Consider the following 14,397-nt stretch of genomic DNA (forward strand, 5'->3'; position numbering starts at 1 on the left):
AAGTACTGCATAGGTTCGGCGTGTGTGTGTTACTGAACTGTTACTGTAAGAAATGGAGATTAGAGGAAGGAAGAAGAAGAGGAAGAAGGGAAGAGGATGGAGAAATGGACAAGGATGAAGAAAACAGTAAATGATGATAAAGTATGAATGGAGGAAAGGAGAAGAAAATGACAAAATGAGAAGGAGGAGGAGGATGATAAGGCTTGATGGTACATAAGACTGGTTTGGGATGTTGGTCCATACTTTTAAACGTATCGGGCCTCCATAACAACCATTTCCCAAGGCCACAGACAAGATTAACCGGGTTTTACATAAGAACATGAGAACCTCACCTCCCCTCTTTCTCCTCCTCTTTCTCCTCTCCCTCTTCTTCCTCCTCCTCCCTCTCGTCGACCTCCACTCCCTCTTTCTCCCCCTATTTTTCTGCCTTTCCCTTCCCATCCTCCTTCTCCTCTAATTTCTAACTGAATATATACAAGGGTGGGTTGAAAAGTTCGAGGAGGAGTGTTGCTATCGTGATTAAATTTGACATACTTAAAGTTTTGAGTCTTCTTCATTAATGACTGTATTCTTTCTTTCCAGGTAAACCTACATCTGATGGTCAAAGGAAGTCTTCAAAAGTGAGTAGTATCGAATCCTCTTGAAAACGGATTAAATTCTTGCGCTGGCTGTCCTGTGGTGTTGAGTAGCTCTCTTTCTTCGTACGCAAATGTCTATCTAAGAAGTATTGCACTGCTTCGGCGCCTGTGTTGATGAGGACAAGTATTGATGGTGCATAAAGCTGATTATGGATTTAGGGCCACTTTCACAGTTCGCCATGATGGGTTGGCAAGCCTCCAAACCAATACCAAAGACTTAAAAAATTCCTTGCATAGTGTTTGGCGTTCATGTTTAAGTAAAGAAATTTGAGGAAACCGTGCGGGAAATTTCTTGTGTTTCTGGTGTTGCGTCGAAAACCTAACCGTTGTGGAGTGTGGAAGACTGAAGAGTTTGGTTCGGGCGATTACAGAGCCACTGTGATGGACTGTGCTACTTGTCCTTAGTCTTGTGTGTTAGGTTGTCTTGTACTGGGTAGATTTCTTCCGCGTACTCTGTGTTATTTCAAGCGTTATCCTCACCGTCTCTTTTAAAGACTTTCAACCCAAGGGAAGTGTGCCTCGACCTGCTAGAAATACAAAGTCTATCAACAATAATTAAAATAAAAAAAATAATAAGATAAATCAGATAATCAACACAAGAGGGGTGTGCCTCGATCTGCTAGAAATGCAAATCCTTCCAACAATAAATAAATGAAAATAAAAAAAACAATAAAATAAATAAGATAAATAAGTAGATAAATGGATGAACATAAAGCCTTTCAACACAAAGGAAAGTGTGCCACCGCCCTGAGAGCCACCAGCGACAGAGAAGATCAAACCGGGCGTCTGAGGTGGCGGGGCTTCTGTTTTAAGTGCTAGGGCTTTGTGGCGACTCACACTTTTCGCTGAGATGTATATACATGCAAGTTTGTATAATATATTTTTAACTGTCTTTTATGTACACGTAGGTTAGAATTATAATATACAAACTTACATGTATATACAGTTTCAGTGAAATGAGTGAGGAGTCACCACCAATCCTGAGCACCCAAAACAGAAACCCTGCCACGGTTAAAACTATCAATCATCAACCCTTCCTAGCGACTACTGATATATCCGAAGGTAGCACTATGAAACTAAACAGATATAATTGCCTCCTTTGTTGTATAACTTTGCAACAATAAACCATCAATCAATCAACCCTTCCCAGCGGTGTTAAGACAGACATGACAGGGAGATCATGTGGGTCGGGTGGAGCTAATTTAAAACGTCATTATTTCTTTGTCTATGCCAGTAATGACCTCAAAATGAACTGCTATCCCTCCCTCCACCCTGAGTCACACACCTGCGTCTCTTTTCCTACTTAAACCATTCCCGTTCATAACCCCGAAATCGACCTCTCTTTCGGCCACCTTTTGATTCTTTTTTGTAGGAGCAGCGAGTAGCGGGCTTTTTTTTTATTATTGTTTCCTTTTTTTGTGCCTTTGAGCTGTCTCCTTTGTTGTAAAAAAAAAAAAAAAAAAGAGCGGTTGTCCAACTCCCTCATGCAAGAGTTAGCCAGCATCTTCGTTATTTCATCACTGTTACTGATGCTAAACTCTGAAGTAGCCTTTCCCTAGTTTGCATCATTACACTGATCCAGTCGTTTCAGGATAAATAAGCCATTTCTATTCTTTTTAGGTCGTTTTACGAACAGTAGGCTATTATAGTTTTGTTTATTATATTAATTGCTGCTCGCTCTATTAAGACAGCTCTCCAATCGTTTAAGAATAAGCCATTACGATTTTTATGTCGATCCTTACAGAGACAGTATCTATTATAGTTTTGCAGGAGGCTTTTTATCTTGTTTGGCATTCGCTCTTGGCTGCCTCCTCTGCTATAGGGAAAAAAGAATACACGGGTAGCCTACTAATTGTTTCTTATGACCCTATGAAGAATTGATATTTTTTCTCTCTCTCCTTGTATGTGAGCCGCGCCTCCACCTCCTCAATACACTCAAATAAGCCTATATACACTCAAATTACACTTATATTCATTCTTACCGTATTTAATTATCATTGTGAACCATAGGAGAGAGAGGTATTTCGATCGCCTGACGATTCACAGCATGTTTTCCTCAATCTATAATTCAGTTCCTTTTAAAAAATCGTAATTGCCAATATCCCGAATTACACCTCAGACTACACTTATATATCGTTATCAGCGCCTTTAATTACTTATATATACCATGAAAGGGACATTTAAGCAGTAGCCTAGTTTGCCCGGGGTGAGGGGTCGGTAATTTTCAGGCTAAGGTCATCCTATAATTCCTTGTTTTCACTTATTTCATGCGGGATTATATGCTTCCTCGCAAATCACCATGTTTTTTTTTTTTTGTCGTCCTTCCCCCTTCCAAACTCCATATGCACAGTGTTTTCCGCAAAAAAAAAAAAAAATGCCCTCTCTTTCGGCCACCTCTTTTGATTCCTTTTTGTAGGAGCAGCGAGTAGCGTTTTTTTTATTATTATTGTTTCCTTTTTTGTGCCTTTGAGCTGTCTCCATTGTTGTAAAAAATATGTAGCAAACAAATCAAAACTCACGAGAAATAAAATTGTCCTCAGAATATGTAACAAAGAGGAATAATATGTACTTAACCTTTTCCTGAACCCTCTTGTAAAACCATAGCCTCTTATAGTACAAAAAATAATATAGATTGGTTGTATTAACACGCCGACATCTCTTTTCCTACCTAATCAACTGGCGCTTCTGCTGTCATGTATTCTATTAACCTACAACTAAACCCTCCCGTAAAACCATAGCCTGTTATAGTACAAAAAAATAGATTGGTTGTATTAACACGTGACATTTCTTTTCCTACCTAATCAACTGGCGCTTCTGCTGTCATGTATTCTATTAACCTATAACTAAACCCTCTCGTAAAACCATAGCCTGTTATAGTACAAAAAAAAATAATATAGATTGGTTGCATTAACACGCTGACATCTCTTTCACTTCCTAACCATGATACAAGTACTATTCTGTCGTCAGATACGTATTCCTGTAAACCCAAAGCCTCCTGGAAAACAAAAACCTCGGCATTAAAAAAAGGAAATACACGAGCACTACATTATCTGGAGCTAATGATGCTGCCGAGCCCTGGACGCGGCAGCCACGAGTAATGACCGCAGCAGCCCCGCCCACTGCCATCACTGCTCCCTGGGCGGCCCCGCACGTTAGACAAACCCGAGAACTGTAATTCCCGGTGCTCGTTAGGCCGCCTCGCACACGTCACGGGCTCGGCTGAGGGGTATATATACCAGGGACGGCCACAGAAGGCAGTAGTATCCTCGACACAATGGCGAGAACAGAAACTTTGAGGAGTCTTCTCATACTCCTTGCTCTTACCAATGACGTGCTCGCCCACGTCATGAAGTTACAAAATGGTGTAGGGTGGTCTGAGTCCTTCCGAGTTCCAGCTGGCCCTGGACACTCGATGGACTCTGACCTGCAGGAACTTCCCTCCGTTAAGGACACGGTGGAATCCGGCTTGGCATCTCGCGAGGTGCTGGCGAGGTTCCTCCGTGTCGCGGACAGCAGCGGACTGCACTCTGGCCCTGCCAGAGAGGGAGCCTCTATGGGAGACCGTGGGCGGGTGGTGGTGTATGTCGGTTGAAACAGATCTTCTTCTTTTTTTGAGCTGTAATGCTGTGTATCGCTCCTCTCGTTGCTCCCTTCTTCTTATTCACACAACTTTCTTTTCAGCGTTATGTTATTTTCTAGCCTGAAATAAAGCCACTTATATTCACTTATTCAAACATTTGTGCCCTTTTTTCCAGCACTGCGCCGCGAGGAGCACTTTTGCCAACTTTACCATTCATCTTTCCGTTTCCTTTTTGTCTCCATACAGCCCCAACACCGTGCAGATCGCCCCGTTTTCCTCCTCCAGCCTCCCAGCCCACTCCTCTCTGCCTATTACCATCACTACTCCTGCTACCAACTCCCCTCTCTGCCTCTCATAGTTGGTGCATTCCACTATTAGGTGTTCTACTGTTTCTATCTGCCCTGTCCTACAGCTACAGTTCCCCCGTCCCTGTTCCTGCCGTTTACCTCCAGGGTTCCTGTTCTTGCTTTAAACAATAGTTTGCTGCCCCAGTCTCCTACATGCCAGTGTACTCCCTCTGGTTTCTGTTTCCTACTGTACCATTTTAGCGTTGACTTGCCACTATCTTTGAAGAGCTTCTATTTCTTCATCGTGCAGGAACTCGGAGAAATAGGAGAAGTTCTAGGGATAATGAGACGCCATGCCTTTGTCCACAGGTCTAATTCTGACTTTCTTCACTACAGTCTTACAAAAGTACAAAAGCAACACAACATATGAAGTAGGACTTATATCTTATACTACATAAATGCAATACTAATAAGCATAAGTACTTAGGTTTCTCATCCTTAGAATACAGCACCTTTGAAAACTAGAAATACAGTGGCAAGAATATAATACTGGCACAATATAGGAACACGACAAATAAGAGAAAACGAGCTGGCCAACCCATTTTGAGGTAGACTTAAGAAAACATAACAAAACTCATGCAAACTACACATCTGAGGTTTTTCAGATTTAACATTCTCCCGGCCATAGGGGGCGTTAAAGCCACCTATCCAAAGAATACATGAGTAAATCCTCTTAAAAAATTCCTTAAACTTAAACTTAGTGATACATATTACAATCTTCACTTCATCATCAACTTATAAATCTAACTTAACAGGAACCTTGATTACTCTACCAGATCTAGTCTGGGAAGGCACATCAGGATCACTTACAGAATCCACAGGCAAACTGGCCTCATCATCACATGAGTTTTCATTATCATCAGAAACTTTATAAGGCATAAGCCTACCAGAGACATCCATTTCTTCAGATCTAGGTACTTCTAAGTTATACAACCTTTGGATAGACCTAGTAATTTCTCCCTTACTTGTTCTTAACTTTACACTTCTTACAAATCCATCTTTGCCAGGAAAAACATCAGTTACAAGTCCAAGAGGCCATTTCAGTCTTGGAGTGTTGTCTTCCTTGATCAACACAAGGTCACCTTTAGACAAACTACAGTTTTGAGTGAATCCCTTAACAACTTGAGGTAGATTGGTTATATAATTATTACTCCAAACCTTCCAAAAATGTTCTAGCCTCTGATTCTTCACACATTCCCTCTCAGTCAAATCCTTGGAACTTACTATACTTGGTTCTACTTCTTGTGAGGGTTTACTGTGAGGAACCCTACCTAGAAGGAAATGTGAGGGAGTGAGATACTGAGAAGAGTCAGGGTATTCACTCACATAGGTCAAGGGTCTTGTATTTATGGAAGACTCTATTTCTACTAGTATAGTTTCTAGTTCAGTCTTACTCAGGGCCCGTGAGAGGGGGTGAAGCTGGTATCTTTACACCAGGGCCCGGTCTCAAAGGGGGCCCGGCCTCAAAGGGGGCCAGTCAAATTCTAAAATCCTGATCCCCCAGCTGGATGGGCTCACTTCGCTCGCCAAATGGTAGGGGCCCAATGACACTCATAGTACCAGGGCCCAGTGATGGCTCTCCCTGGCCCTGGACTCTTACTCACATAATTATGATTCAGAGTCTTTCTTAAAGCAAGTTTAACTGATCTAATGAGTCTTTCCCACCAGCCACCCCACCAGGGGGACCGAGGGACTATGTACTTCCACTTGGGGGCTAGATGACCATATACTTTCTGTACTTCAGTTTGAGCAGCTATGAAGGTCTTTGCATTATCTGAGTACATGATACTAGGCAACCCTCTCCTGGCCACAAATCTTCTTATAGCCAAGAGACAATCAGACAAAGATAGTGACTCTGTGAGTTCTAGATGAATGGCTCTCGTAACACCACAGGTGAACAAGAGAACATAAAACTTGTTACTAGGATAATCAGCACAAAATAAAGGTCCAGCAAAATCTAGCCCTGTGACACTGAAAGGTGGAGCAGATGTCACTCTTTCCTTGGGTAAGGGAGCCACAGGTTGGCTGCACGGTCTAGTATCAAGACAACGGCAGCTGAAACACTCCTTCACTACTGTCTTAGCTAGTCTCCTTACTCCTATGATCCAAAAGTTGGTTCTTAAAGATGAAATGACAGTGCCAACACCTGCATGCTTTAGGAGCTTATGTTGAAATCTTATCAAAAGCTTGGCAAGAGAACCCCTGGGGATTATAACAGGATGCTTAGTGTCATAATCTAGGTCTGAAAACTCAAGACGGCCTTTGATTCTTAATAATTCTTGATCATCTATGAATGGGTCTAGTTTACTTAATTTAGACTTCTTTGGAATAGCTTTCTTAATCAGGAGGGCCTTTATTTCATCAGAGAATACTTCTCTTTGGGTGAGATAAATCAGCTTACATTTAGCCAAGTCAATCTCTTCAGTAGTGATGGAGCCTTTCAACTCATTCTGACTTCTACAATTGTTTATAAACCTTAAAACATATGCTGTAACCCTTAGAGCCTTATTCAGATCACTGTGCTTGTTTAAATCCATGCAAGGATCACTGTGCTTGTTTAAGTCCATGCAAGGAGATACTGGTTCTCCCTGAACATTAAGACATACAGTACTTTTGTTGCTTGCTTTCTTTGTATCACTAGCTACTGTACTACTTTGCTTAGGATGACGAGGGTTGTCTTTTAGCATGCTAGGCCCACATAGCCACATAGAATTATCCACTAATTTGTCTGCTAACAAACCCCGTGTTATCAGATCAGCTGGATTGTCTTTGCCTCTACAATGCTGCCAGCAATGTTGAGGTGTTAATGCTAAGATATCTCTTACTCTATTAAACACAAACACATCTTTCTTACAAGTTTCTCCTTGTATCCATGACAGGGCAATAGTGGAATCTGTCCAACATACAACTTGAGTGTCACTATCCAACTTAAGGAAGTCTTAACAAAGTCTACCAGTCTTGAACACAAAAGAGCTCCATAAGCTCTAATCTTGGCAAAGTAACTGACTTTATGGGAGCGACTCTTGACTTAGAAGCTACTAACGACACCCTAGATACATTGTCTTCTGAGGTTACTCGCAAGTATACACATGCTCCATAGCCTTTCTCCGAGGCATCACCAAACCCATGTAGCTCTACATTACGCAGCTCCCCCCAAGACAGCCCTGGAAAATAGCACCTATTTACATGAAATGACTTAAGGCTTTGACTACTAAGAAGCCACTTCTGAAACCTTACCTTCAAATCTGAAGGCATCTCTTCATCCCAACTTTCATTTAGTTTCCAGAGTTCTTGGAAGAGAATTTTGCCGTACATGACAAAGGGACTAATTAACCCCAAAGGGTCAAAGATTTTGGCTATAACACTAAGTATGCTGCGTTTTGTAGAAGCTACTTCAACACTGATGTTTGGGTTAATGCCAACAAAGGAGAATGTATCCTGTGAATTACACCACTTCAACCCTAACACAGTATTAGGTTCATCTCCACTTATAAAGTACTGGTCATGGGACTTGGATGTAATCAAGAGACTATTTGACACAAGCTTTGTAAGATCCATACTAGCATCAGCTAAAATACTACGTGCTTCACAGAATTTTTCAGACGCCTCTACGACTGAATCTGCACCACTTAACCAATTATCCGTGTACATCTCAGACTTTAGTTCTTGTACTACACTTGTTTCTGGATACTTGTTCAAATGATGTTTGATAGTAGCATTCAACAGAAAAGGACTTGCTGTGTTACCAAAGGGTACACGTGTGAATCGCATGTGCCGCACCGTACCGTCTTCTCTTGGCAACAAAAATCTATGGACATCTCTGTCATTCCTTTGAACAGTGACTTGTAAAAAAGCCTTAGCTATGTCTGCTGTTAGAGCAAAGGGCCAACGACGGAAGCGGATGAGTACTTCAACCAAGTCCGGGTTGAGCGATGGTCCTGACAGCAAACAGTCATTCAATGACACCCATTGTAACCAGTGGCAGACGCATCAAAGACTGGCCTTACCTTAGTACTTGTACTACTTAACTTTACTACCGGACGGTGTGGCATGTAGTACACGGGACTCACACCTGAGATTTCTTCACTAGGTACTTCTTCTACTATGAGATCAGATTCATAACTATCAAACACCTTTTGATATTCCTTCTTAGTTCTTTGTCCTTATCTAACTTAATCATTAACTTACTTAACCTCTTTCTTGCTGAACCTTCATTGTTCATAAGTCTTTCCTTCGCAAATTCATCCTTCCATGGAAGAGTGACCTCATAGCGGTCATCCACAAACTGAACTGTACTCTCAAATTCCTTGTGTACTCTGGTATCACTGTAACTTTCTACAACTTCCTTAGGCTTAACCCCTACAGTTTCCAGATCCCAAAACCTTCTTAAATCAGCATCTGAAACACTGGAGATACACAACATTTGTGGAGTAGAGTACTCAGAGGATGTGGGAATACACTCAGATATCTTACCAGATAGTACATATCCAAAGACAGACTTCATGGCTACAACGCTACTCATTTGCACAGCTTCTGCAGGAGAAATCAATGTCCAATAGAAATCTAACCCAATCAGGATATCAATTTCAAGAGGAGAGTCCTGCTGATAACCATCTGCTAATACAACATGAGAAAATGAATTAAGCACAGCACTGGGAACAACAGGTCTTACTAAAGGCTGACATATTTTGGGTATTTCAGCTGCAATAATGGGTACACTTTTCCTTTCAGAGTCCCACAGCTGTAACCTATAAACATTCCTCTGTTCATTTTTTCCAGCACTGTGACCTCCGAAACTAGAGTACAGTATAGGTGTACTAGTGATCCACTTTGGCTTACACCTTTTCACAAAGTTACTGCTGACATAGGTTCTATCTGCACCATTATCAAACATAACCTTAGCTACTACAATATCACCATCTCCTGTGCTTACTTGGACCTTTGCAGTCTGTAAAATAGTGCAGTTACTACCCTGTCCAGACAGAAGTACTACATTCTCAGGCTTGGCACTTGTGTCACCACTTTTGCTTTCTTTGTCTTCTTCCTTCTTTAAGCTTAAATCTAACTTCACGCCACACATTAGTACATTGTGCATACCATTACATCTTGTACACTTTATGTGGGCCTTACATTCTCTTGACATGTGTCCACCTTTTAAACACTTGAAACAGAGACCTAAACCTTTTATTTTTTCACCTCGCTCCTTTCCATCTAAGTTTAACACAGCATAGCAATTCTCTGACTTATGCTTTTTACCACAAAAGGAGCAGAGAACACCGTCTTGCTTAGAAGAAGCGTGGAGGGCTGCAGCGGAGTAAACCTTTCCTTAGAACCTTTACTTTCAAACTTCTTTTCCTCACTAGTGGCCTTCTTACCTTTAAAGGCTTCTGACCTTTCTAATCTTGATATTTCTTTGTGTAGGAATTGCAACAGCCACTCCAAATCACTTTCGTGTCCATCCCCATCCCTGGCCCATTCCAGCCTCAGTTCATTGGGCAGACGGGACAGGATTATAGAGTGAGAAACACTTCACACTGCTTCCCACTGACACCTAAAGCTTCTAAACTACGAATATGTGTTAGGATTTCATCGCGCAACTTCCATAGTTGTGCAACACTCTTGTTCCACTTTGGGTAAGGTTGACATGACCACATAACAAAGCCTGGACGTGAGCAAAATGATTCTTTCTGGCTTTCCATAGCGGTCTTTCAACAAGTCACGGGCAACTTGATAATTATCACTGGTATGTGCCAACCCCTTGACCACACTCTTGGCATCCCTTCCAGCAGAGACAACAAATAGGTGAACTTACTAATTACTGGAAGGTTAGTAGCATCAATGTGGCTGTTGAACTGGTCCCAAAAAGACTGCCATTGCGTGACTTCACCACTGAACTTAGGCAGCTCCAATTTGGGTAACTTTACGTTCACAGCTTCTGAGTTTTGTGATCCACTTACTATACTTGGGGCTAGAAACCCAGCTGGGGCTGCTGCCACTGCTAACTCTCGTATCTTATCCTCGGCTTGAACTCTGGCTTTCATACTTTCTTGTTTGAAGGCGTAAGCTTCATCTAATTCTTGGTCTAGTTCTTCAACTTCGACTTCTTCTTCTAGTTCTTCTTGTACTTCATCTAACTTGGCTAGTCTTTTGTTGAACTCTTGGATGACGGCCTCAAGTTCACTTATGGAGGGCGAGGGCTGAGTCAGCATAGCGGAGAGCTCTTGTGCTGTCCGCGTCACCCAGCCTCTTCTCGCCGCTCTCTTCTTCTTAAGCTTCTCCATGTCGTCGTCCACTGCACAAACTTGTCTAAATCTTGAGCTTAGGTACTTAATTCCCGGGTCTGGGCACCAGAATGAAGAGCTTCTATTTCTTCATCGTGCAGGAACTCGGAGAAATAGGAGAAGTTCTATGGATAATGAGACGCCATGCCTTTGTCCACAGGTCTAATTCTGACTTTCTTCACTACAGTCTTACAAAAGTACAAAAGCAACACAACATATGAAGTAGGACTTATATCTTATACTACATAAATGCAATACTAATAAGCATAAGTACTTAGGTTTCTCATCCTTAGAATACAGCACCTTTGAAAACTAGAAATACAGTGGCAAGAATATAATACTGGCACAATATAGGAACACGACAAATAAGAGAAAACGAGCTGGCCAACCCATTTTGAGGTAGACTTAAGAAAACATAACAAAACTCATGCAAACTACACTTCTGAGGTTTTTCAGATTTAACAATCTTTCGGCCACCTCTTTGGATTCTTTTTAGGAGCAGTGAGTAGCGGGCTTTTTTTATTAATGTTTGCTTTTTGTGTGCCCTTGAACTGTCTCCTTTGCTGTAAAAAAAAAAAAAAAAAAAACTCATTCCTTCCTGCCATTTGACTTGTCCGTTCCTTTCTACTGCCTTCTTCACATCCCTGATCTCCATTTCATTCCACTCTTCCCTCAGGTGTTCTCTCCTTTTCCACCTCTCTAACTCTTTCCCCCAGGTGGACTTGTTTCCACTTTCTTGCAGTATATTTTCTTTGCCCATCTCTCCTCACTACTCTTTTCAATTTTCTAAAGGAAGCCCAACTTGCCCTTTACAATTCTTTCCTTGAACGTACTCCATCCCATATCTCCTCTGACGGCCTCTACCGCTGTGCTCCTAGGGGCTCCTAATCCCCACCGGCCTACTGTGTTCTGAACCTTTTCTAGCTGTGCAATGTCCCCTTCTCTGTAGTGTGTTATCTCTGATCCATAGAGGCAATATGGTACACCTACTCCTTTCCACAGACTTCGCCCTACATCATATTTGTTTAGTACTCTATTGCCTCCATTTATTATCATCCCTGACGTCCTCCTTGCCTTCCCTTCATTCACTTTCCTCTGTTTCTCCCCTCCTATGCCTTCCTTGCTAACCTCCATTCCTAGGTACATATATTTATCGACTACCTCCAGCACGTTGTTTCCTAGTACGTTACTGCCTCCACCACCAAACTCCATAACCTTACATTTTCTTTCACTAAATTTCGGGTAGTAGTCTACCCTACCATAATAGAAAACGTGCTAGTGGAAGAGAAAATGAAGGTTGTCAAAGCAGACTAGATTACAAATTTTTAATGTTTACATAAAGCTAAAACTTGGAGGAAGGAATTATGTCATGTGTAATTCATTATAACTTGGATATAATATGTAACAGTAAGCCTCTTGGCACACAGGTGTGTGTGTGTGTGTGTGTGTGTGTGTGTGTGTGTGTGTGTGTGTGTGTGTGTGTGTGTGTGTGTGTGTTGCTTGTTCCATGATGTAAAACAGATTTTTTTTACATCATTATAATTAATTACCTGATTGAGAGAGAGAGAGAGAGAGAGAGAGAGAGAGAGAGAGAGAGAGAGAGAGAGAGAGATCGTTGGAGAGAGTGAACAGAAAACAGAAAAGAGGAAGGGGGAAGGGTAAACAGGAAGAAAGAGGTCGAGGAAGAAACACGTACCGATGTGCCTCTGTGAATAAGCCCAATATTTTCCTACAAACATCGATAAAATAACCGTCCTAAAACATCGAGGAGATAGTGATCATGGCGGGGAGAGGAGGAGAAAACTTGGGAGCTAGAGGAGCATCCAATGGAGGAGATACAGAGGAAAGAAGGAATCCACCTTGTCAGGACACCACTGGCCGCCGCAGCAGAAAGGAGGAAAAAAAATCAAGATGAGATAAGTAGTACTTGTAAGGAGTGCAAGTATCGAGAGGGAAATTAAGGAAAATCAATAGACTAGAGCAAGAAAACATACAATACAAACAGGAAAATCAAATATTATTAAATGAGTTGCAGGAATGGAAGGAAAAGTTTCAAGCAATGAAGGGGGAGATATTAGAAGAAGTAAGCACAAAAGTTGTGGAAGCAGTAAATGAGAGGCTGATAGATGAGGTTAAGAATAGAGTGGAGATAGAGATTAAGGAGAGAGAGGAAAAAGCAAAGAAAAAAAAATAACATTATCCTATACAATGTAGAGGAATGTACTGGCACTGAAAATACAACTGAGAGAAAGGAGTTTGATGAAGAAATGTCAAAAAATCTGCTTGAGAAAATTAACTGTAAAGAAATGAAAATTAATGAGACAATAAGACTAGGGAAAACAGTAGATGGTAGAGTAAGGCCACTTCTATTGAAACTAGACAAAGAACAAAGCAGACAGGAAATACTCAGAAATGCATAAAATCTGAAGAATACCAGAAAAATGTGGGCTAAAAGAGTGATAACTGCAAAAGACATGACAGAACAGGAAAGAGCAGACACAAGAAAAGCAGTAGAACAACTTAAAGTTAAAAGAAGTAATGGAGAACAAGGATGGTATGTAAGAGATGGCAAACTATTGAGATTCATCGACACTAGAAACAGGGAATAGGATAAGGATAAACTAGATATAAATCTAAATATAAAACTAATTAACACTCAAGGACTAACTACGATTAAACTGATAGAAATAGAGAAACTTGTGGATAGCGCAGAAGATTTTATATGTATTACCGAAACACAGTGCAAATTCAATAGGTTTGATACTACAACGGGACTTTTTAAAGTTGAAAAATTTAGAAACTTGGAGGACAGAAAGGGGGGAGGATTAATGATACTAAGCAGGGAGGAAAATAAACAACATATTGAGGTCATAGCCACTAAACACACAGATTTACTCTGCATCAATCTCAAGAAATATAGTACACATTTTTATATAATATTATTGTATTTATCAGTAAATGACAAACCAAGAAATATTGACATCCTAACTGAAGTGGAAAATTTAGTAAACAAACACAGGGAAGAGGGCATAATAATTTTAGGGGACTGGAATGGACACGTTGGTTTTCTGGGGGAACAGAAGATTGACTGGAATGGAGAAAAGATATTACAAACTCTTGACTTACTGAATGGAACACTATTAAATGACACACCAGAGTGTAAAGGACTGTACACATGGCAGAGTAGAAACCAAAGAAGTGTGATAGATTTTGCAATGGTAAAGCAAACAATGATACAGCATTATGTAGGCTTGGAAATTGATGAAAACAGAGAAGAATTCGATCTTTCTGATCACAGCCTACTAAAAACCTTTTTTAACTTTAAAAGAAATACCAACATAAACCATAATAAAGGGTTTTGGGATATAACAACTTATTTGAAAATTAATGAGGAAACTACAAGAAACTTTATACAAGAGTTGAAAAACAGCGGCTCCCTAAACATGGACGACATAACAGACTTTGATGAGAAAATAAAACTAACCTCAGATACAACAATGAAAAGAACACTTAAATTGCAAGAAGCAGCAACAAATTGATCATTGGGAAAA

This window comes from Eriocheir sinensis, chromosome 1 (assembly GCF_024679095.1).
Source record: "Eriocheir sinensis breed Jianghai 21 chromosome 1, ASM2467909v1, whole genome shotgun sequence".
Classification (NCBI taxonomy): domain Eukaryota; kingdom Metazoa; phylum Arthropoda; class Malacostraca; order Decapoda; family Varunidae; genus Eriocheir; species Eriocheir sinensis.